This window comes from Podarcis tiliguerta, assembly GCF_965153285.1.
Source record: "Podarcis tiliguerta genome assembly, chromosome: 8".
NCBI classification, from domain to species: domain Eukaryota; kingdom Metazoa; phylum Chordata; class Lepidosauria; order Squamata; family Lacertidae; genus Podarcis; species Podarcis tiliguerta.
Window position 1 is genome coordinate 57609077 of NC_139541.1, and position 26049 is coordinate 57635125.

Here is a 26049-nt window from a genome sequence, read left to right on the forward strand (position 1 = left end):
GAACCAGGCAGAGGGCTTTCTCAGTAGTGGCGCCCGCCCTGTGGAATTCCCTCCCACCAGATGTCAAGGAAATAAATACTATCTGACTTTTAAAAGACATCTGAAGGCAGCCGTGTTTAGGGAAGCTTTTAATATTTGATGAATTATTGTATTTTAATATTTGATTGGGAGCCACCCAGAGTGGCTGGGGATACCCAGCCAGATGAGCGGGATATAAATAATAATATATTATTATTATTATTTATTGTGCCTTATTGATTGTATTTTCATGTAACCAATTCTACAGCATAAGCTGAAGAGTCTGGGGTGTCAGGCTCTTTTTGCCAGAGTGCCCACTTCAAGACCCACAGAGCATGGAAGCTAAAGCTTTTACTTCTCACGGCAGGCAAGACCACCTTCACTGAGGTAATTTGAGGTGCCCTTCCTTGTTCGGCACTCCCATTTGTCTAGAATCCCTTGAACAGGTCGCCATGTAAGACAGCAGTGTTGTCTGAGCCAATTTCAGAACTGGTTAACTTGCCAAGGAAAAAGAGTGATTTAATTATAATCAGCGACTGTTCAAAGTCCAGCTGCAGTGGGAATATTCATTAAGCATTCCCATACCCTTCTTTGCCATTCCCTCGCTGCTACTCTTTCCTGCTCAACCTGCACATACATGCACATCCTTGCATGCTTGTGCTCTCTTCCCTCTCTCTTGTGCACACATGTCAAGCTTAATGAGGCATTATCTCCTCTGGCTCCTGGCAGGCTTCAGGAACTGAAGACAAAGGAGGTCAGCAGCCAAGATACTTAGGGGGCTTGGAAAGCTAAACCCACTGAAAGGAACAAGGCTCCTGGTTTGGATACTTACATGCAAAAGCTGCAGGATGCAAAGGAAAAAAAAGGGGGGGGGGGAGTTGCCGGCTCTTTGCCGTCTAGTGGAGAGAATGAGCCAACAATATTCTACACTGTAATGAAGCTATTAAATGGTTAAGGAGTTGAGGGAACCACCCCAAACCCAAAGTCACCAAATCCCTGAGACAGGGATTTGGAAAGTTATTTGAGCTGCCTCACAACTTGCTGGAAATAATAGGTCTTTAAATTTGTAAACTGCCCTATGACTGTTTGTTAAAGGACGGTATAGAAATCCCTCCCTCCCTCAATTAACCTATAACACTATGGGTGAGATCCAATGTTAGAGGTTCTTGAAGCAGATCCACTGAAATCCCTGGGTATACTCTGACTTAGTTGGCTATCACCCATAAACTACTTTCTATAAAGAGAAAAAAAAGTTCTGAATCAATTAACAACTCCACTTGATACTTTAACTGCCAAGTCCACAGCAGTGGCGGAGGAAAGAGGGAGTGGGGAGTGCAGCCCACCCTGTGTGTCATCACTGGGGGGGGGGGGGTGACAAAATGAGTTTTTTTTAAAAAAAAAATTGGCTCATGAAACTTTTTAGGAGTGACATGGTGGCTTAAGCGCCTGCAGGTTCTGTGTTGCCTGAAATGTTTTCTCCATTAAAACATGCTCTTTAAAGCTCAATTGGAGCAAACAACAATCCGTGTAAAACCTGAATGGATGTTTGCTCTGATTAAGCACTAAAGAGCAAATCTCATACGGAATGCACTGAGGCAAAGCAAAAAAATGCTCAGGCACAGATTTCAAGCACAGACCTGCCCCTGAAAAGAGTGAGGCAAAAAGGTAAGTGTGGATAAGCCCTCTGTGGCTGAGTACCTTTATCACATTCCCACTATATATTGCTGAGGTTTCTTCTCCACCTGCTGAATGATGCATTCATTGACTCTGCTATAAGTCTGTGTGGGCTTCTGAAGCAGACTGTGTTAAGCATTCTGGCAATATGAGCTGGCAAATGGAATTCTCGATCTCACAATGGATTTGGCTGCAGTTATTATGAAATAGCTGTTATTTACATGTATTCAGCAATATTTACTATATTGGTGCTGATTGTGGGTGAAGGATGAAAGTGAAGCTATTGTAATACAAATGTTAAGTCCATGTACAAACATATTCATCAAAATTAGTGAACAAACCTTTTTGCTAAAAGGAGAATGTAGGAGTGAGGGGGATGGAGAGAGTGAGACGCTTCACAAAGACCTGCCCCATATTCCCTTTTTTCACTGCCAAAGTCTGTTCTGCACTATACTGGTAGTGGTAGCCATGCTCTCTGATTATGGGTTCCATGTGAATGCTGCTGCCTTTAAGTTTACCCACTACTATACCCCTGTTTACAGGCCCTGCCAGAAACTTGCCAAAATATCCCCATCTTTATAATTTACAAACAAAGTGATAAATCTTGAAAGGGAGCATTTTGGTACAGCCCTAGATGCACATGAATTGTCAATGTATGTATAGGGATTTTGGATATTGAGATCAGGAAGAAAGGGAAGAATCCCAATGAAATCCAATGCACAAACATGTTTAAGACACACACACCCCAATGTCCTTCCCCTGAGTCCTATGGCAAACAAAAGAATCAAACAAATAGCAGGAGCTAAAGTATACTAAAAACAAAGCAAACTTAGAGCCCTTCGCCCCACAGAAGTCAGTGAACTCCCCGTTTGTGGCTTCATATAATTTCTAAATCAGCATTAAGAAAAATTGCAATCACAACACTAAACATGAGCTCCCTTTCACTCCTAATAAGCAGCTTCCAAGACCTAGCGAGAACTATCATCAGCTTTTTATGACTTCAGGCAGGTAGCGGGAAGAAAGAATTAAATTGCCCTCCAAGGTCATCTTTGCCCGGCACTCGGTAAATGAGGCCTCCCCAAGGATTCATAAAACTGAAATACTTGCGTGCCATATATTAAAATATAAAAGATCAAATATTATTAAACATCTGAGCAAAATCTATAAAAGGCAGGACACCCTGAACGAAGGCTGGGATTCTGGATAGCCTCCAAAACAGGGGCTAATGGAGAGCAGAGAAAAGAAACAGACCAACAGCAGCAGCAGCACCACCATGCCAGCTATTAATACACATACGTGCACTTGGACAAAAAGTTCTTTATATCACATGTGGCAGCCGCTGCTGCTACAAACACTCCCCTCTGGGAGCTGGGGAAAGAGTCAGCGACACTTCTCACAGCCACCGCTGCTTGCAAGGTTGCTCCCCTTAAGAAGCTGGCTAAGGCCTCAGCCAAGCCAACCCACCTCGCTGCTCTGAAGCAGAATGGAGTTCAGGTGATTGGCAAGCCCCCACCCAGCCTGCTGCATGTTGGAGCCCCTGTTGGCTAGCAGCATGGGTAGACAGAAAAGAGATTAATAGATTAAGGTGGGCTAGGGAGGGAAGAAGTGGCTAGAGAAGGAAAGTGAAGAGAGAAGGGTGGAGCAAGCTTTTGTGACTTTCATTTTTTTTTAATAGCTTCTTTGACTCTGCTTGTTAACCATGCTGACACCTGCCTGTCCCTCATAGTACTTTCCCTGATCCCCTGCATACCTCCAGTTGTGCTTCTAATATTGTGTTTCTGAACAACTCCTAAGAATTTTGGAGCAATTTGTTGACCCCCTGCAGCCTACAGCCTCATTCTCCACCCTCTGTAAGCAGCCTGATGAAGGCAATATCAACGAAGACCTCTTTAAAGAGCCACATTAATAATGCTGCTTTATTAGGGTAATACATACATGGAAAAGCAGGCTGTGGCAGCAAAATTAGCAGCACTATGACAAAGAAGGATGCTTATGAAGGTGTGAAGATACAGTAACGATGATGTTGAAGAGGCAGGAGGCAATGTGCATTGGTCCCCGTGGTAATTTCTGCAACAGATATAGGGATGTGATCTATAGCTTCATTGCCAGGAACTATTTTATAACCTAGCAGATTCCTCACACGGCTAGGCTCAGGCATTTAAAGCTCTGTTATTCTTAACATGTCCCCGCTTATTTTGTTTATTTTTTAAGGGATCTTGGTAAATTGTCAATATATTAAATTGAATGCAACAGTGATGCACTGAGGCAGATTTTCCTTACACAAGAGAAAAGATGAGTAAGGGTATTATAGACCAAAAGTAGCATGCTGAATTATGCCTCAAGGAAATTCTGAGCCAAAGCAGCCAGAGAAGACTGGGGCAATATGGATCACTGAAGTGAGCATCAATCTGAACTTCCAGAGTGTCATCAATGGTAAACCCATTTGAAGTAGAATACAATAGTTTAACTTTAAGATTGTGTTAGCCAGAAAGATGTCTCGGGGATACTAAAATATTAATTGGGGAGGACAGCGACCATTCTGAGTAAACTTTCTTTTATACTCACAAGGGGTTGAGTTGTTCCTAGCTCTGCTTGCCAATCTCCCTGCTGTTTCCCCCAAATTTGCTGCCTTCTCACCCTATGTAACCACTACACTCACTTTTCTCCTTCCCAACCACAATAGAATGTTTGAGGGCTCCACAGCCTTCATCTCTCTCTCTCATGAGGCAGCTGAGAAATGGAAGAGAGAGAAGTTTGACTATAGTGAGAAAAGAGAAACACTGAAGGGGTAAAATAAAACAATGACAGAAGTCCGACTAAAGTGGAGGGACACTGAGAAGAAAATGAAAGTTTTAAAGCCAATGGGAAGAGACAGAGAGGTTGCTTTTTTAAAAAACAAACAAACCAATTTTGACAAGGAAAAATAGTAGAGGGGTACAAAACAAAATTTAAAACCAAGAAGCTAACACAACACAGCCAACCCTTTATTATTGCTGTATTCAACCAATGTTATAAACTGCCACTTTCTACCCCTCAGTGCTCCCCCTTGCTTGCTCTACTCAAAACTCTGTCATTGTTTAAAACAACCATTTTCTTATCAGTATTCCTACACCACAATGACCCCTAACCAGCCTTGCCTTGAATGACATTGTCTGGCTGGAATGTGTCATATGAACTCTGATAATGTCTCTTGTTTACCAGGATAGGTGATAGATAGAGGTAGGAGGGTCTATGTAGAAACTAGTTCTATGTAGAAAATGATGAGGTTGTCCATGATAGCCCTTGGTTTGTAAAGGTTCCCCACCCAGCAGGACGTGGGTGGCGCTGTGGTCTAAACCGCTGAGCCTGTTTGGGCTTGCCGATCAGAAGGTCAGCAGTTCGAATCTGCACAATGGAATGAGCTCCCATTGCTCTGTCCCAGCTTCTGCCAACCTAGCAGTTTGAAAGCATATTGGTGCAAGTAAATAAATAGGTACAGCTGTGGTGGGAAGGTAAATGGCATTTCTGTGCACTCTGGCACTCATCATGGTCCTCTGTGCACCAGTAGCAGTTTAGTCATGACCTGGAAAACTGTGGACAAACGCCGGCTCCCTTGGCCTGAAAAGCGATATGAGTATCGCACCCTATATTTGTCTTTGACTGGACTTAACCTTTTTACCTTATAAAGCAACAAGAAATGTCAGGCTATTTTTCAATGCATGCAGATCAAAAAATTCAACATATTCAATAATGGTGAACTTTAAGAGCAATAATACTACACTTGCAAGAATATAGGTCACTACTGATCTTCAGTAACAGGGTCATTAAACAAACAGACAGACAAAATGATGGGATTTTATAAACCAAGACATTACAGGTTACTTCTTGACACTAGCAGGCCTATAAATTCAGTTGCTTAATTTCAACAATGCTGTATTTCAGTAGCAATACTACCACTCTTGCAATAAGAGTTTCAATAAGAGGTCACCCGGGTTGTGGCAGGGTCTGCCTTGGTCCTTCTTTGATCTCCCAGATACCATCCCTGCTGTTGAGAGCAATGTTAATGGGCTCAGATCTTCTTCAAGAGACCAAAGCAGCACCCTGAAGTTGTGCTTGTAAGATCATGTATATTTACTGAGCAAGCAGATGAATAATTAGAGCAGAAGAATACGAAACAAGCCTGGGTCCTATCACCTGAGTGAATTATTTAAGCAACCCATTCTTCAAAGACTGGTGCAACAAAACGGTTTCGTGTTGACGGAGCACTCTGTGACTTCACGGTAAATAAACCATCTCATCTCGAAGGGTCGGGAGCATCTTCCAATCCCTGAGAAGTAGACACTGATATATTTGCTGTAATGTGTTAGCACACCAAACAGGAACAGACGGGTTTTACTGTGGTCTCTCTTGCAAAAAATAAAAAATGAAAAAAATGAAAAATGAAAAGGTGCATATTTAAAGTAAGGAGGTCATTCCATGCAAACATGCAGCCAGATCACTGGATACCTGCAGGTAGCTCAGTTCTTTTCTAACAAGTATAAGCAGTAAAATAAATTAAAATAAAAGTGCCTAAGGAAGGGGATTGTATGTATACAAATTTAGGGTGGATTTAGATGGCTGTGTAGTCACAAGATGATTGCAATTATCACATTACTTCTTGGTAGGCTGGAGCTTAAATCCAATTGTGCGCCAAAGTGAGGCAACCCTAAAAGAATACTTTTCATCAGATGGCATCCATGTGATGAAGCTAACTACCTCCACTGCCAGAGGCATTAATGCTGCTGAATGCCAGATGCTGAAAATTGCTGGAGGGGAGGGGCTGTTGCACTCAGGTGCTGCTTGCATGGGCATCTTGTTAGCCACTGTGAGGACAGGATGCTGGACTAGATGGGCCACTGGGATGATTCAGTAGGGCTAGTTTTAACAAGCCATCTTAATCTACCCTAAAGCCTGGTTCATATGCTGCTCCGGGGGCTGGAGCACCCTCCCTTATAATTCAGCTCAGTTCAGCAGTATCACTCGAGATCAGGGGTGCAGAACATTTTTCATCCTGAGGACTATATTCTCTTCTGGGCAACCTTCCAGGGGGCACACACCGGGGTGGACAGACAAAAAATATGTTCATTATTACTTTGGACTAGTTTCTTCATGGTCCCACATCACTCTCTAGACAAAGCAGGAACCATTCTAAGAGTTCAAGGACACATTAAGGGAGTGTGAGAAGCAGGGGTGGGCATAGCATAAAACAAAATGGCTGCTGTGAGGGTGTGCAATGTTACAAAAGGGATGACATGGGAGCATGAGATAATGGTTGTCACATCTTTAAAAAAGAGCAGAAAAAGAGACAGGATCAGAGAATGGTGTGGGCATATCCCTGCAATGTAGGGAAGGGTATATACATCAGCTACCACCACAGTTGTTCAAAGAGAAAACTTATTTGTACCTCTCCTCTATTCAAAACAGATTGGCACCCAATCTTGACCCACTGGATCAGGCATCCAATCCAATGATGGGTTGGCATCCTCAGCATAGAAGAGTCTGAACCAGTGCAAAAAGTAACTGAGCAGGAAACGCCAACAGTTTTGCATGTATTGTGGATTTTTGAGAGGATATTTGCTTACACCCTTCACAGACACCCTAAGAGGCACTGGTGAGCAAACTGGAGCCTGTCAACACCACACTGGCAACTCCTAAATTAGACCCTCTAAATGTATTTAGAATTTTAAAATGATACATATTTGCAGTCATCATAAGAGGGCATAGTAACTAGAATACTAGTACCCATCTAGGATACATGTCTGATTCAAATGATGAAGGTAGGGCTCGCCACTGCAGTCTTATATAGTAATTGTGGTCTAACAACTACAAGATGTTGTCTCATGAGGCTGACATACAAAAGTCTTAGAAACTGAAAAACTGTCCAACATTAACAAAAGGACACTCGTCAAGGTTGGCTAAACACTGCTGTTAACTTTTCTTTAATTAATTGCATCATCCATAATGATAATGCAAGGTAATTCATTCTGAGCTGGCCCTAACTGTCAAGATGTTGCTCAAAAGAAGCTGCTTAGAAAGTCCATGTGGCCAAGCCAGGCTCTGTTTCCCCAGAGTCATAGCCGTTTGCTATGTGAAAGCTGTTATCTTTTAGGGTCAAGAAGGATGGGTTTTGCTGTTCCTCATATATTATCTTTTGCGCAGTCCTTCCGCCTTTATTTTGAGCACCAGGGACTATCACAAGCAGAGACAGGCTGTTGAATGACATTAGTTTGTGGCACAGGACTGTTTACCTTGGGAAGTGTCAGTGGATGAGAATTGCTCTTTAAGACAATCTGCCACAAATGTAAAATAGAAGGGCTTTATCCTTTGTGTTAGAGTGGTTAAGAATACTTAATATTTCCAGGTTTTTTGAGCATGCAAAGACCTTCACAGTACATTTTCTGACTTTTCCAAAAGCTAACCATGAAAGGGAGACCAATACCACTACCCCTGTGTCGCAGATTGAGAAGAGAGGCTGAAAGTACTTCCTCAACCACCTTGTATTTAGAACAGGGATAGGAAACTTGTGGCCCACCAATGCCCACCAGCCCCATCCAGGATGGTGAAGTATCTGGGAAGATGGAAACCAAAGTTCTGAAATATCTGGAGAGCCACAGATTCCCCATCTCTGGTTTAGTGGTAAGATTTAACTCACTTGTCCCTGAAAATAACCAAAATATTCATCAATACTTTAATTATGATAATTGGGGGTGAATGGCCCCACAAAACTGCATGTGTATAATATTCAGCACATCTTTAATAGCAATGATTACCATCTTACATATTTTTTCTGTAAGATTTCTTAGAAGATTAATGTGAAATGTTCTAAACTAAGGCTCCAAACACTGAAAAAAGTGGTTCTGTCAGGGAACTGCCATCGGAGCAGGAGGAGGTGAGAGGGCTCCCGGATGATGATGATGGTGGAGAGGGTCCTAGTAGGAGGAGGGATAGCCCATACGCTGGGGAAGGAAATCAGCGTAACACCAGTGGAGAAGGGGAGGAGATAGAGGAAGCGGAGAGGTGGCTCCAGGACTCTTCGCAGGAGATAAGCAGAGAGGGGACTAGTGCTCCTTTGCCCACACCCACCTTGCGCAGAAAGCTTTCGCGCAGGCAACGGGGGAGGAGACTGGGCGTCAAGCAGCTTTTATGTTGGAAGCGGTTTAAGAAACGCCCACTGACGGATTCTGCCAGCGACTGAGGCAGCCACGGAATAGAGGGCTGTCTGGTCAGAAAGGGCTCAACCATGCAACCTAGCCAGGAGTAAAGGCTACTTACGCACAAGCAATCCCTAGAACCATTACAGGTTCCAAAATGCTAATTTTTAGAAATAATAATAATAATAATTTTCAGTCTAGCTCTTCCAAAAACATTATCCCACACTTCCCAGTACTCAGACTTGTCTGAACAAGTATAGTATATGCAGAGGACCTATTCTTGGTTGCCACATAGCTCAAAACAAACAAACCTAGAAGTCTGACTACCAGGTGAAACTGACTGAAGATGATTTAACATCCCATCCCACTCACCCCTACAAAAAGAGCTCTGCATTTGTTCAGAAACTGATCACCATTCAGCTCAAGCAATTACAGTATGTCAAAAATAAAATTCAACGAGGAAGTGAAATTTCCCCTGAAATTCAAAGCTTGAGAAACCTTTCATCATTCTTCAGCATAAATACCAGGGATCCCATCATGCACTGGCTCTTGCCAGCTAAACAACAGATAGGAAGAAGCTGGAATAAACCCCTTATAAAAAGGCTCAGAGACATTTATTCTGTAAAGAAATAAGAGGCCAGATTCTCCAAGGAGATACAGCTAAGCTTTTAAGTCAGCAGTGAAAAAGGAGAGTGGGGAACCGGGAGAAAAGCAGACAGAAACATATTAAGGAGCTGAGGTTTCTCCTTATCCAGTTTCTTCTATCAGTATATACAGCAAGCTCAATGTACCTTGTTTTTGTATTCGGGCAGAGCCAGTCATTTTAAAATTATAGCGCCTTATAAACCACTATCAGATAACTCCTTGTTCCATTTTATTGTGATGTTACTGACTTATCATATTTGACAGGGAAAACAAACAAGCAAGCAAAACAACAACAACCCAATGCCAAAAGTTTTCCTAGCAAAAGATAGGCTGTCAGGTGCTAAGACAAGTATGAAATGCCATTCCTACGATGGAAAGAAAAAGAAAGAGAGACTCAGGCTGAACTGTGGACATCAATATAAAACCTGTAGTGGGGAGGGGAAAGGGGGGAAAACAAAACCAAGGCAGTATGCATGATGTAAAAGGGTTGACATGAATGTCATTCACCTAGAGAGCCAGCAGCTTTGTTGACAAAAGACAATGGAAAGGTGATGAGACATGGTCCAAAGCAGAGCAATATGTTATGAACTTCAAGAGGCAGTACCTTGTCCTCGTCTGGATGACTGTGAGAACCATCAAGGTCACCTCCAGACCTTTGGTATATTGCAGAAGGGAGTCAAGCGCATACCCAAAATGTAGGTTTGTGCAATTAAAAGGGATTAAAGCGCTCCATCTCAACAAATCCACTTAAAAAAACCAACAGATTTTCTGTGGTTAGGAAATTGATGGGAAATGCAATGAAAAGTGTGGGATAAACAAATGATTAACGGGAAGGTGTATAAACACGCCACAAGCAAATCAGGATGAATTCTGGTTGAATGGTCATTGTTGTATGACCTTACCATAAATGAATCTGAACAAATGTTCTGGAAAGACAGGTCACAGTTAGGGATGGAGGAGAAATTCAATTTGGCTCCAACTTAAAGGCAAACCTACCCAAGGCAGGGGCAAAGCTAGGCTTTATTTCACCCAGGTCAAACATCCAGTTTGGTAAACCCACTCACACACATTTGCACACACACACACACACACACACACACACACACACAAAGAGGCTGGGAGCCTCAATGGTGCCCCTCTGGAGGCTTCATCTGGGGCAAAAAACCTGACCAGTCCCCCCGTAGCTATGGCACTGCCCAAGGTACATGTTTAAAAATGGTACACAAAATGAAACCCAGTTATCCTTCTAAGTTTGCAGTTCCCCAAATTTTGCAGTGCAGTCCTCCAGCCAAGTAAGTTTTACAAAATGCATATAGAATTCATTTATCAGTGAAAGCAACATACAGAAAACACCTTATATTAGGGAACATATTGTTTTGTAAAAATGTGCATATTAGGATAACTTTGCAGTAAAATGCTGGTGAATTTATATTAGGACTTAAAAAGAAAAAAGAAATTCACAGACTGATGTAGAAATGCGGAGAGCTGAATGTAAGATCGAAAAATAAGCTGGGAGAAACCAGATTTGTCAGATTTGCCCATCTTTAGTCATCGTCTAATTTCTGTGTAAGTTTAGTGCAAGCAAATCCGGATGAATGCTCAATAAACAGTCTTTCTGGTGAAGTCCCATGGTGACCATATTGACGCTTTCGAAGCAAACCAATCCATAAAGGAATGTCATAGTTTATTATCGCCAAGACATATCATTTTAATGGATGTGATCCCAAAAACTCTCACTGTGTTTAAGTCCCACTGATTTCAATGGGGACATTATACAGAAGTATAGCATCCAGATCAAGGGGTGTTATAGTACCACTCTATTCTGCCTTAGTCTGACCACACCTGGAATAGTATGTCCAGTTCTGGGCACCACAATTTAAGAAGGCTATCGACAAGCTGGTACTTGTGAAGAGGAAAGCAACTAACATGATCAAGGGTCTAGAAACCATACCTTATGAGGAACAGTTGAGGGAACTGGGTATGTTTATCTTGGAGAAGACTGAGGAGTGTATGATAGCCATCTTCAAATATTTCAAGGGCTGTTACCTGGAAGGTGGAGCCATGTTGTTTTCTGCTGTTCCAGAGGGTAAGATCAGATTCAGTGGATTCAAATTACAAGGAATGAGAATCTAACTAAACATTAGAAATCACTCTCTGATATTAACATGACAGTGGCATGGACTCCCTCAGAAAGTAGTGGACTTTCCTTCATTGGAGGTTGTTAAACAGAGGTTGGCAATTTGTCAGGGATTCTTTGGCTGTGATTCCTGCAATGCAGAGGGTTGAACTAGATGACCCTTGGATCCTTTCCAATACTGCACATAGAAAACGAGATGGCAGGGGAAAGGTCTTTGCTTAGTTTTCTCTCCGATATACGCTGCTTTGCTATGTGTGGGATTTCCCTTTCCCCTCTTCTGTGCATATGTGTGTGGATGGAGGAACATTCACCTTATGCAGTCCCCACATGCAGTCTGAAGTGGCAATGCCCAGGCATAAATCTGCTGCCTGTGAGACGTAGTCTGCAGTCAGTGCTTCTGAGCTCTATTATTCTGGGCACGAGTCTCTTGTGAACAGAGGTTGCCTGTTTTGCTAAATTATTTACTTAAATCTGGGGACAATGGGAAGTGCTCTGCTGAAGATGAGATTAAGAGCTGCATCTCCAAAGCCGTTTTAGACATGACCTCTATCAAATGGTTCCATTTCTCTCGTTCCCTAAGATCATCACTACAAATGCTGCAGGTTCCTGGGGAAAGAGTGGAAATGACTCCAAGAAAATGAGGCTAAATGAGCTTAATCAGGGGTTGAAGAAACTGAGGAGGGTGGTGGGAGGGAGAGGTGAAGAAGCTACCTAGAACTCTTGAGAAACAGGGAATTTGGAAACACTGTTGAGGCAGAATTAGTGAGATAATAAAACACCTGTTTAAGGGACCGTAATCAAATTATTTTGCTGCCTCAGAATAATCAAATATGCTTATTTTGTTCTCTGAAGAATGGCAGGGAGAGGGGGCAGCATGACAGGAGGACAAAACAAAGGATATGACCCAATACATGCCTACATGCAAGAATCACAGCAGAGAAATGTGTCCTGTTATTGAAGTAGTTTGGGCTGAGTGGGTTATCAGACATTTTATTGTTTGCTGTGAGGTCATTACTAAAAGGCACCTTCAGGACATGCATACTATAGGTCAACGGGATTGTCTGCTTGGTTTCACAAAGTTCACAACTGGGAAGAAAACATCTTGATTCTTGTAGACTGGATTATTCCAAATCCACAATGGCAATGCAGCTAGAGACCTAAATTTTGCTCATAGTGACATTATTCCAAGTAAATTTCATGGTTTCTCATCAAGCAAAACATTTGAAGGACATTAATGGAAGTCAGCACAGTTTTAGGGCTAAGGCTTAAAGTGCTTTTTAGTAGTAGTAGTAAAGGTAAAGGTAAAGGTACCCCTGCTCGTCAGGCCCAGTCGTGACCGACTCTAGGGTTGCGCGCTCATCTTGCTCAAGAGGCCAGGAGCCGGCGCTGTCCGAAGACACTTCCGGGTCACGTGGCCAGCATGACTAAGCTGCATCTGGCGAGCCAGCACCAGCGCCGCACATGGAAATGCCGTTTACCTTCCCACTAGAAAGCGGTCCCTATTTATCTACTTGCACTTAGGGGTGCTGTTATGTACTGAGTTGAAGACTCTGAGTATATTTCAGGTGCTTTCGAACTGCTAGGTGGGCAGGAGCTGGGACCGAACGACGGGAGCTCACCCCGTCGCGCGGGGATTCAAACTGCCGACCTTTCGATCAGCAAGTCCTAGGCACTGTGGTTTAACCCACAGCGCCACCCGCGGTCCCAGTAGTAGTAGTAGTAGTAGTTTTTAAAAAGGTGGGGATTTGTCATGGAACAACTCCATTGAAGAAGATAATAGCAGTTACTCAGACCTCGTTGCTGGTTGTGAAGGGGCCCCCATCAAAGTTCAAGCTTCAGGGCCCCCAAAACGTAGGTCTGCCACTGGGCATGGGAGACTCTTGCCCCTTCCACCCCGCTTTACCCACTTGCACAGGTGCAGGAACTACGCTTGTTTTATTCAGCTACAATTGATGAGCAAAGATTAAATCCTGCTGCCTTACCTGTGCAGTCCTGTTCCCTTCTGGGAACTGGGCACACAGCCGATGCAGGATTAAATCCTGCCCTTCTGCCCATCACCAGTGATGTCAGTTGATGGGTGGATGGATGTGATTTGAGGGAAATGGTTTTGTGGGCCAAATTGGACACCCTTGTGGGCCAAAGTTTGCCCAGATGTTGGAGGTTCCCACCCCTGTATTATTTCAATTATTATGTCTGCATTTCACTATCATGAATGTGTGGTGTTCACCAAGTTTAAATTTGATATGGATACTACCACATTCCCTGCATTTCCCAAAGGATGAATCAAATCTCCAGGGCCCTTCACAAACTACATAATGGGAAACCTGAGTTGTACATTTGCTAAGTGAAAGATCAGCAAGAAGCTCCTACTAATCACAGCTCCTTGAGGACAAGACCAGCATAATACACTTGATTTCAAACACACAGTTAGTTAACACAGCCACATTTTACATTTTAGATGTGCATGCAAGGCAATTAAACATGGACACCTCTAAATTCAATTTGTGAAGTGGTCCCAACACACACACACATGCTCAAGTGCACACACACACACTTTGTGTAGCAGCCACTACTAAATGCAAATGTACTGCAACTTGGCAACCCGCAAACAAAGATGATGCGCTGGGACTTGGCTCTTCTTTCAGGATTCTCAATTACCACTTAAAGAATAATGCAATTCCAGGACAGTTCTGAAATGTGCCCCCTTTAGCTACTCATTCACAGGCTGAAAAACTAGAGAAGGAGTAGGGCATTTTTCAGGGTAACAGGGCACACAGTTTTCAGGGATGGGTGTGATCAACAGAGCACCTGAAGATTATTTCTATTACTGTCGTACCTCAGAATTTGAACGGAATCCATTCCAGAAGTCCATTTGACTTCTGAAACGTTTGAAAACCAAAGTTCGGAAGCTCCTGCAGCCAATCAGAGGCCGTGGAAGCCCCGTCAGATCTTCGGCTTCCGAAAGAACACTCACTTCCAATTTTCAATTATTCGGGAGCCAAAACATTCCCAAGGCTTTCGGTAGCCAATGTATGACTGTATTATATATTATATTTCTATCCCACCCTTCATCCAAGGATCACAGGGCAGTTTGCAATATAAAAGCTGAAAATACATACCATAGCAACAAACAAAAACAATATCCCTCCCCCCAGTTGACTGCTGCATCGCATTTTAATTTCCCCAGAATGATCTGTTCTGAAAGGCATTCTTTCCTTCTCCCCCCCCCCTTTTTGGGTTGGAAATGAAATAGTAGCTGCAACAAAATAGTGGCTGCCAACTGATCAGAACTGCAGAAGCTATGGAAAGTTTCACCTGTCAAAAATGGCATGTTCCAGCCTTGAAAAGGCAAAAGAGGGGAAGGCATTCTGGGAGGAAAGTGCAGGCCCAGCTTCATTCTAACTATGTGGTTGGTGAGCCAAGGTATTATCCCACCAAACAAGAGAAGGCCCTTTATGTTCACTTGAACACTGTTTCTTGCAAATGGTCCCTTGCAATGTTTTGCAGAGATTTTTTTTTAAATCACTGTTGACGGAGTCTCTACAAGCTTTCCTGTTTCAAACTCACAGCTTGCTAGCAACTTGAGATGTATGAGGCTGATAAAGGGACTGTAGCAGTAGTGGTGCATGTGGTGGGGCAGAACTGCTCTCCTGACACTGACAACATTGCTGCTTACCTGGATGGAGTTGGGTGGTGGGGAGGTTGAGCGAATGCAGGTGCACCAGAGGGAGTGATGCTGCCTCATCCCTATCCAGGTAAGCAGCCATGGCACCAGTGGCAGGAAGGTGAAGGTGCAACACCCCACCCCCAATGTTGGTTTTGCTCAAAGCTACCCCATGAGATTCATGGCTGAGCAGAAATTTGAATTTGGACCTCCTACATACATGCCCAACACTGTTCATTGCATCACACCACACGTCTCCCTGCAATAAAACAAGCAAACAAAATTGCTCAAGGAAACCATGATGTCAAAGGGAGAAGAGAAATATCTGTATTTTCCCAGGAGGCAAATTGTCTTAATTGAAACACACACACACACACACACACACACACACACACTATAGTGGGGGTGGGGAGATAGTTGTGCTCCCTTTTGAACCTTATTACATTTTCATTTACTAAAATGTAATTAATGAAGGCTTTTAAGCCCCAAGAACCTTTCAAATTAATGAAAAGTCCACCCAAGTAAATTAGACTTGTAGTCCAAGTGCTAGAGATTTAAATTACAGTAGTTAGGCTGACAGCAACCAAGAACAGTTGTCACATACAATTATTTTTAGGGCAGCAACCAGTTCTTACATTATCAGCTGCCACTTCTCAAGGGCTAACAGTAAGACTTCATGTTTTACCATACCGCGTATGCTTGGACTTCTAGCTTCCTCCATTTGCTCACTGGGGTATGATAAATATTCAGGTGGGGAGGGGGTTTGTCTCCACAATGCTGCCAGTGCTTGAAATGTATCAAAACTAACAAGACAGGTGTATGTGCACACAAAGCAGGAATGACGCTTGAGGCGGCAGCTCCGACCCCGCTGCATATTTTATAACGTTAAAGACAATCGAAAGCAACTTTTTTGAGTTTATCTTAGCTTCGTGCTTTGTAAATATTTTAAAGCAGGTGATTCCAAAACGGCAGCTAGAAATGCAAAGGCTGGTCAGGGAAACATGGCACCATCAGCAATGGCTATGATGGGAGCAGTCACAGTGCAAGTAAAACAACTTACTGCCTCTCTAATTTCAGAACGTCAGAATGCCTTTGAGCTGCTAAAAGATCAGCTGGAGAAACTATCACAAAAAAACCACAGGCAGTGGAAGCAACTGATGACACAGCTCTACACCTAGGAATAATACCCTCTCCAATAATCCAGGGTGGTGGTTATTTTTTCTGAAAGCTGACAGAGAACTTAGTGGAGATGATGACTTATGGACTTGCAAGACTCTAGAGACCGGAAAACAGTGACACCTAGAGAAAGGTGTCCATGCATTAACAAGCAAGGAGAAGCACAGAAATCTATGAGGCCACTATGCTCTTCTCTACTCGCAGAAGGGACATTACAGTGAAATGCACTCGTTATCTGTGGGCTACTCCTTTGTTTGCTATATATATATGACTATATTACTAGCTGCTTTAATACTGTCTTTGGGGTGTTTTCATTACTGGACATGCAGATGCAGGTTTTTATGTTTCCCTGATTTTGTTTAGACAGGTACAGTTGTATTGACACTATCCTGTTAAGGAACCTGACTAATCTGAAATACTAACTGGGGTATATCTAGACCTGGGGGAGGAATTTTCTCAATACAGTTTTCAAGTTTCTTTCCCTGCAGTTTATAACATTCCTATGCAAGATAACACATCCAAATGGATGTGTCGTAGAAGCTCATGAAAGGAGTAGGGTTCTGCTCTAGGCATGAAGTTTCTGTTTGTTTGTTTTTCTGGAGTTACTGAGAGCCACAAGAGTATATGGATTATCCTATACAGTCAGCATGATTCTGGAGATGGGTAATGTTGGTTGATATATATCAGGGGAGAGATTTATCCCAAAGTATTTCAATTCTCCTCCTGATGCCTTATTTTATGTGTTACTCACAACTAATGCTATTAAAATTTATACCCTGGGTAGTCCAATTAAAAGGCAGATAGTTTATGATTTAATTCAAAAGGACTACTCTCATTTTTTTCCCCCATCAAGAAATCCGTAACAGAATACAAGACTTCTCCCACATAATTATTATGGAATACTATATTTAGCCCCAGGGAATTCAAAATCGAGGGGAGCTGCTGTACTGCTGGCACAATTTTTCGCTTTTGTATGTAAACAAATCTGTAAAGATAAAGAAGGTTGCTTTGTTTGTTTTTTCCCCAAAGGTAAACTAGCCAGAGAAGCAGGGGATAACAGTAGGGGGAGACGAGTGGGGCACACCCCACAAGGAAGGCACCATTAGCTGCATAGGCAAGCAGCTCCCTGGGACTGTACGAAGGCAGGGAGCCTTTTAGAGGATGGCTCCCAGGCTGTGCCTGGGCTGAAGGCAGGGGCAGGGAGGAGGTGTCTGTAAACCACTCACAGTGCCACCCCTTTCCACAGTTTCACATATTAGGAGCAAGAGGCTCAACCAGCACCTGTATCTTCTGTTGCCACATCCCTTGTTGCACTTGTGTGACTTGGATGTAGCCACCCTTGCCATCTGCCTGCTCACCCATGTGAAATGCAAAATGCATTGCTGTTGGTCTACCTGCTTAGGTGAGTTCTCCCTGGCCAACCTGGAGTCCTGTCTGTACTTCTAGCTGGACAAGGAGCCCATCAAGGAGCTTTGCCTGATGCTGGCTCCCCACCTGCAAACTCAGTTCCCTGCGCACAGGGTCATCCCCATGCTCTAGAACAGGGTTTCCAACTGTTTTGGGACTACAATTCCCATCATCCCTGACACTGGTCCTGCTAGCTAGGGATGATGGGAGTTGTAGTCTTTAAAAAGTGGGAGACACAAGTTTGAGGAATTCTGCTCCAGAAGGTGCTCCTGGGCTTGTGCTACTTGGCCATGGGTGCCTTCCAGTAGGATGTGGTCTATGGTGCTCAACCTGCCTCCCGGTCCTCCACCAGCAGGTCTTCCTTGCTGGATGCCATCAAGGCCCACCCACATGTTTACTGCCACCACCAATACTCCATCAATGTGATGGCCATCTGCAGCAAATAGACTTTTTGCAGTTTGGAATGTGGTGGGCAAATGCATTAAAATTAATAATGGGAGACATGTAAAAAACACTCCATATGGAAATCAGGATGAATGCAGGTTGATGCTCGTTATCATACAACTGCCCTGTAAACAAATCATAGCAAATGCTCTGCAAAGACTGAACATGGTCTACCAACCACATAAGCTTTCTCCAAGCAAAACAAGATGAATGCTGAATAAACGAGCCTTCTTGCGCAGTTCTTTATAAATGAGATGAAGTTTAAAACATATGAAGAGAAGGTAAAAGAGACTATTTAGGTTTGTGATAAAAGCAAGGGTGCTGGGGGGTGGTGATCTTTGCAAAATCTGATATGAATAGATCTGAACTTCACCACCTACACTAATGTGCAGATGGGAAATTGGCCTGCAATCCTAACTCATTTACCTGTGAGTAAGCTCCACTGATTTCAATAGGCCTTACATCTGAAAAGACGTGGTTAAGATTGTGCTGTTGGTTTTCCACTGGCTTTCACACTTTTTAAAAGATGTTTATTTTAAGAGAAAATACACATTTTAAAACATGTATTTAAATATAAATTTGCATGCTGATTTTTATTTCTAATATAGAAATGTGACAGCACAGACTTATGGCTGAGCAGATGTGAAAGGGGCACAAATCAGAAATAGACTGGTTTGCTCATCCCAAGATAAAAAAGAAGAAATAAGTTCCCAACTCAGGGGCAGGGGAGGGATGTCAGAAAAGTTCAAAACGAAGACAGTGACAACCACAGGTCCTATAGGAATGTATTGAGAGAGGGTGAATGAGAACATGTTTGGTGTGCAAAGGGCTCTTTCAGAAAGCAGGAATATTCCCCGAATGACCTCTCAAAAAGGTCCCCCTTCTTCATGCCTCCTTTCCTACGGATCGCAGCAGTTGCTTCGATAGCAAGATGTTGTTGTGGGTTCCCTCTCTCCCCCAACTAGGGCTGCTTCCTTCTCACAGTAAGATGGAACAAGTTGTGAGCATAGCGGAGCAAAGCAGATTAGGTCTTTGTGATGATTCACTATTGGCAAAGCTGGCTGGGGCTGATGGGAATTGTAGTCCAGAACATCTGGGGAATACCAGATTGGTTACATTTCCCTAGGGAAACTAGCTACAGTTAGCAGAACCTTGGCCTGCAAAGAAAAGCCTGGAAGGACTTAAGCTATCTTTTGAGGGTATGTGGCTATACTGACAAAGAAAACATGGCTTATATCAGTAATGAGTTGGTACATTCCTGCTTGTAACTATGACTTTGCAATGGGCCAATAGGCCTGAGGTATGCAAATGGTTAAAGTCAGGCTTTGTCCTTATTGGTTCACTTTGAAGTTGAAGACACAATCACACTCTCTTATGCAACAATGGTATATCATCCAAATGCACAAGCTGGTCTAGGGAAGTCCTTGAAGGCCCACAGTAGCAGGGGTGTGTGTGCAACCAGGAAGACACCTCCAAGATGACCACCACCATGCGTTAACACCCCTTTATAGACACAGTCCGGTATAGCATGTCGGAATCAAGGGGCATAGTCTCATCATAGGCGGCCTTTTTAATCATCTTCAAGGAGCAGTCCAACAGGCTGAACTTCATTGAACTGTTTCTAGAGGTGCTGAAAACAGCAGAGAAAATTGCCCAAGAAACGTGTGAGGAAAAGGAAAGTATAACAACATGGCCAAGGGATACAGGACCCACTGCTCAAAGAAAAGGCAAAGATCCAGTCGGCTGAGAAGAGTGACAAAGTCACACCGGAGACATCGAACAAGATCAAAGAGGAGGAAACATCACTCCAAAAGACGGAGGCCGTTACCTGCTTTCTTCCTCTTCATGGCAGACAAACGTCCCTCGCTCAGGTGTGATCATCCAAACTGGACTGTGGTCCAGATGGCCAAACGGTTGGGGGCTATGTGGCACCAGCAGTCCACTGCTGACAAAGAAAAGTACAAGAAAAAAGCATCTCAGCTGTGGGGCCAGTACCATAAGGGCAAGGGCAAGGGCAACTGCACCAAGAATCAGAAGAAGAAGAAGTCAGGCTCCGGATTTATGAGAGACTTGAACCGCCTGGGCTGTTGCTAAGTCTGGGAAGCCATTTCAAGACAGCTCCTCACCCACCACGTCAGAGCTTCTGTTAACGCTTGAGTAAAACTAAGGGCACATCCCTAGCTAGTGTACTGACTTATGAGTGGAATTATTTTCTAGAAAAGAAATAAGCTGTTGGCGGGGGGAGGGGATGATTTTGCTTAGCCAGGTATGCAACTTCTAGTGATGGCTATAAAGTTTAAGATGATTCAGAACTCCAGATTTCCAACAACAAGGTGGTAAATTTAGGGTGGGGTTGGGGTGTGTTGTCTGGCAGAGAGAGGATCTAGTGCTACACTGAAAAGCCGTCCAGGAAGACCTGAGTAGAAGAAGGGCTGCAGAGGATGCTGCACCAGTGGCAACTGAGGATTTATATACAGGACTGGCCCTACCATTAGACAACATGAGGTGACTGCCTAATATGCTCACATAAGGTCTACTGAATGTGGGGTATTGTCCTCGGATATGGTCAAGGGGTTTCTCTGGGTACCATGTCATCCTATGGTCAAGCTAGGTCCACTGAGTGGGGTCCTCATCAGAGGAGGACTTCAATTCCAGCTATAGAAGCCAGCGGTTTTTAAGACCAGATAAACTCTGATTCCACTTAGTGGAGCTTTAATTGTCTGCTCCACTTTCAGTGAAGTGTTGTTGTTTTGGATTCCTTCATTTTCATCTTCCAGGTGTCTGTTTACAGAGAAAGGCTAGGTGCAATGGCTGTTCTAAATACATAAAATATGAAGCTCCCTTATATCAGGTCAGAACATTTGCCCAGTTTAACCCAATACTGGCTACACTGACTGGATATAGCTCTTCATGGGTCTTGGGCAGAGAAGAGGGCCCTTATCATCACCTTTTAACTGGTGATCCCAGGAATCAAACCTACAACCTTCCAAATACTAAGCATGTGCACCGCCACTGAGCTGTATGACCCAGTAGTCTAATGCTGCACACTGCAAGCATAACCCCCAGTGGATGGATTAGACCTTGGTGTATATTCCAACATACACATTGGAACAGATCAAAAGAGGCACATGCACACACACCATTGCAGATATTGAATTTGCAGGAAGAGTGGGGCATTGGGGAGCAGCATGGCCAGCAGATTTTAGGGTAAGGCTGGCATGCACAATCCTGACCCCCTTTGCACATCCAGTGAATGTTTTGGGAGGGAGCATTGATGTGTGAAGATCCCTGTAACAAACAGGTTTACCTACAGCCCCTACTAGTATGATGGACTATGATGGAGGAAACAAGAGCTCAATCAGAGCAACTTGTCTGTTACCTGGGAGCTACCCTTGGTTCTGCAAACCCACCACTCGATTCTGCTTCCTGATCTCACTTTGGAACCTGGTATCTCAGAGTCTCCAGGACTGCATTTATGAACTGTGCTTCCCTCAGTCTCCCATTCATCTGTCAGGTGAGCTCTGCCTGAGGTCTGGCCCATTAGGACTGAGGAGAGGGATAGGATTCTAAACTAGTTTACTGACTTAGGTTTCCCTGGAAATTAGTTAGTACACCACATATGACTTTCTCCCATTTTCTCCATTGTCAATCCTGCCCCCTTCAATAGAACAAACTTGACACCATCTGCTCTGATGCCAAGAGAATAATTCTGATGGCCACAATTTTGCCTTAGAGAGAATTTAAGAAGCAATGACAGTTTGTTGTTGCAGATGCCACTGTCATCTTGAGCGAAAAACAACCACCACCCAATTCTATGACTTCGTGGCAGAGTATTTAACTGAGAAGGGACAAGGAAATATCACCCTAATGGGACACCAGCATCCTGACAGTCTCCATTCATTAAAATCTATTTCTAGCCATACTCCAGAAGGGTAACTGCTTGGGTTATTTTTCACTGATACTGCTAAAAATGTTTGAAAGACTATTAAGTTTTGTTTTCTATTTTTTTAAAAAAATAAAATGCACGTTTTAAAACTGCATTGTGCTCCCCTAAATGTGGTAATGGGAGGAAATAATGCAAATTAATACAATTAGAATTATATTCTTTTAAGGTGTGGCTCACAAGCACTCAGCAAATGGATATGTAAGTAACATATGTTTGATCAGTTTAATGGCAGTCTATGTTCAAGGGAACCTAGATGCTTTGAAGCATATAGAAGATCAATGATGTCAGCAAAGTTTTACTAACAGGCAGAGTCTGCATCACTCGGAATGCTCCCCCTGCAAGGCATACTCTTAAGGGAGTGTTGGACAAATCTCAGCTCACTCAGTGTAATAATGAAGCCTAACATAGTCACACAACCACTGTCAACTAGGATTGCACCCTGGAACATTCTACAGATTCCCCAGCAGCAGGAAAGGGTCCTGTGGTAGATGTGGATGGATACCTCAGCAGGCATGGGACGCGGGTGGTGCTGTGGGCCTAGGACTTGCCGATCAGAAGGTCGGCAGTTCGAAACCCCGTGACGGGGTGAGCTCCTGTTGCTTGGTCCCTGCTCCTGCCAACCTAGCAGTTCAAAAGCACTTCAAAGTGCTTTACCCTTTACCTTTACCTCAGCAGGCAAGTGTGCACCTTAAGCAGGAGAATATGCTATTATTTTTCCTTGGGGCTGCTGCAGCTCGTGAACAGCAGCAGGAAAAATGGGGTGGGCTGCCACACTCAGGATAGAGAAATCTGTCTATTTCTAGTCTTTGCCACTTTTGCAGGATTTTGCCCATCGTTCTATTGTTTTAAAGTTATAAATTAGGAGTGGGGGAAGACTTTGGGTGGGGGAGTTCCATCTTCTAGAGAGAACTCATCTGATCTACAACAAACTAATCAATGTGTAGACTGGAATGTGGTGTGCTTCAGAATCTGTACTCCTCCCAAAGAGATCTGTGAGGTAGTACTAGTCGAAGGGCTACATCCTGAACTCTTCCCTTCTTTTTAAAACAGGATCTGGCCCTTCACAGAGATACTATAGGGGAGATGGCTGCCCCAGAATGGCATCGCCTTCTGTCCCTCACAGCCCACTTCAAATTGTGCGGCAGATGCTGTGGTATCTAGAAAGATGTAAATACAGCCCTCAGACCACCTTGTAAACGTGTTGTGAGTATATTGGTGGAATCTGTGTTTGTTTGTTATAAGTTTACGGAGGGGAGGGGCCTACACTTGCTGTTTCAAACTAGACCTAAAGGACTTAATATTGGTCATGTGTGGAATGGGCACAGACCATATTGAGGCCGATCTGTCCATCCCTAATTATACTACAATTTGGAATGTGTATTTCCCCCCAACATATGGTTTCCAATGCACATTCTGATAAACTGCTGAGACTGTCTTACAGCATTTGGAGAAGTGCAAAATCAGGTAGGTGGCTCCGCTTCTTTGGGGAAGGGATAAAACTCAGTGGTGGAGCATCTGCTTTGCATGCAGAAGGTGTCAGGTTCAGTCCCTGACATTTCCAGGTAGGGCTGGGGAACACTTCTATCTGGAAACCTGGAGAGTCGCTGCCAGTCAGTGTAGATGGGTCAATGGTCTGACTCAGTACAAGACAGCTTCCTTATGTTCCTATGATACGCTTGGTATTCTCAGAGATGTGGAACAGGTTGTTTCAAGTGAGTTCTGATCCATTCATAAATCTTAGAGATGTGGATCAGGTGGTTTCAAATAGGAGTTTTGCAGAGTGAATCCCCGTGCCCAGGGTTTTATCTCTAGGAGCTCTGAGGTTATGCCACTGGCTATCAAGGGGTCTCAATTCCATCAGTCCTGACAACCTCACTTAATGTAAGCCCCTTTGACAGCAACCATAACTTCTAACAATGTATAGATCTTTTGGGACTCCCTCCGCCTACTCCGTCCTATTTCAGCTGCAATTTCTCTCTTTCTAGCTAAGGTTGAGCTAAGCCTCTAACTGTTTCCCTGATCCTACAAGAACTTAACCCTAAGCACCAAAGCAACCATTATATGGGCAAATGCACAGCCCCATCCTCCTGTTTGCAGAGAAAACACCAAACACAGAAGGGGGTCTGCTTTCAGGAAAAGAATGGAATGGGTTGGGAGGAGTGAACCAGATTCGATTCGCTGCTCCTCCACATGCAGTTGCTGGGTGACCTTGGGCTAGTCACACTTCTCTCTGAAGTCCCTCAGCCTCACTCACCTCACAGAGTGTTTGTTGTGGGGGAGGAAGAGAAAGGAGATGGTTAGCCGCTTTGAGACTCCTTAGGGTAGTGATAAAGCGGGATATCAAATCCAAACTCTTCTTCTTCTTCTTCTTACTCTTCTTCTTCTTCTTCACAAGGCAAATCTCCTCCGGAAATCCCTACTCCCAGACAGGCTCACTTTTATTTTCTGAGCCAAGCTTGGGAGACAAGTTTGCAAACTGGTGAGAGGATTTGCTGGGCAAGATTGACAGAAAGGACAATAATTAGTGCCCATGTACTTCCTTCCTGAGACAGGAGTGGCACTGTGAGTTAAACCACAGAGCCTAGGACTTGCCGATCAGAAGGTCGGTGGTTCAAATCCCCATGACGGGGTGAGCTCCCGTTGCTCGTTCCCTACATCTGCCAACCTAGCAGTTCAAAAGCACACCCCAAAGTGCAAGTAGATAAATAGGTACCACTCCGGCAGGAAGGTAAGCGGTGTTTCTGTGCACTGCTCTGGTTCGCCAGAAGCGGCTTAGTCATGCTGGCCACATGACCTGGAAGCTGTACACCGGATCCCTCGGCCAATAAAGCAAGATGAGAGCCGCAACCCCTGAGTCAGCCACTACTGGACCTAATGGTCAGGGGTCCCTTTACCTTTACCTTTACCTTTACTTCCTGCCTATCAAGTCTCATTTGAAAGTACTACACAACAGGTTAAGGTTTGATCCCTGTGACAGCTGCATGGTCCTGCATTACAAGGGGTTGGATTTGATGATCCTCAGGGTCCCTTCTAATACTACAATTCTATGAAAACACACACACACACACACACACACACACACCAGCTTAGTCCCTACATCATGAAGAAAAAGAGGTGGGAATCCCCTATTTATGTGGTATCACCTAATGTGGCCTTAGGGCACTCTCAAGAAAGGGACAAATCCTCACATTCTGCTCTCACAGAACTCTCATCAAGGACCTGAATCTTAGTCACTATCTACATCAGGGGTGGATAAACTGCAGCTCTCCAGCAGTTGCTAAACTATGGCTCCTGTCATTAGTGGCCATTTGCTATTCTGGCTGGGGTTTGATGGGAGTTGGGAGCCCAGCAACATATGCAGGGCCACATGCTTCCCACCACACCACTCAACATTTTACAAACAACATAACATGATAATAATAATAATAAGGCTCCCCTGCACACTTGCAGACTCCGAATTCGATGTATATTGGTTCAATCTGGGACCATCGCTCCTTCTCACATGCACAGCCTTCAGCAGGGAGAGACACTTTACATATTTTTCATATGCTCCAAACTAATGAAAATGACATTATAATAGATCTTGTAATATCATTTTTATACAGCTTAATGCGGCCTTTGTTACCGTTGCTAAGAGGCAGGAGATGACTAAAGAGAATACCTTTTAAGTTCTGCCGAAGAAAATCAGCAGCAATGCCACTTTAAATTTAGCGAGACAGGCTAAATGGATTAATTTGGATCACTGGCAGATAAATGAGTGGTGGTGTGC

At 43.7% G+C, this 26049-nt stretch overlaps 1 protein-coding gene across 3 annotated transcripts in view; it reads right to left on the minus strand.

The window, feature by feature from the left end:
• CSMD2 (CUB and Sushi multiple domains 2) overlaps nucleotides 1-26049 on the minus strand; it is a 481761-nt gene that overhangs the window by 251075 nt on the left and 204637 nt on the right. The gene's annotated exons all lie outside the window — the stretch shown is intronic.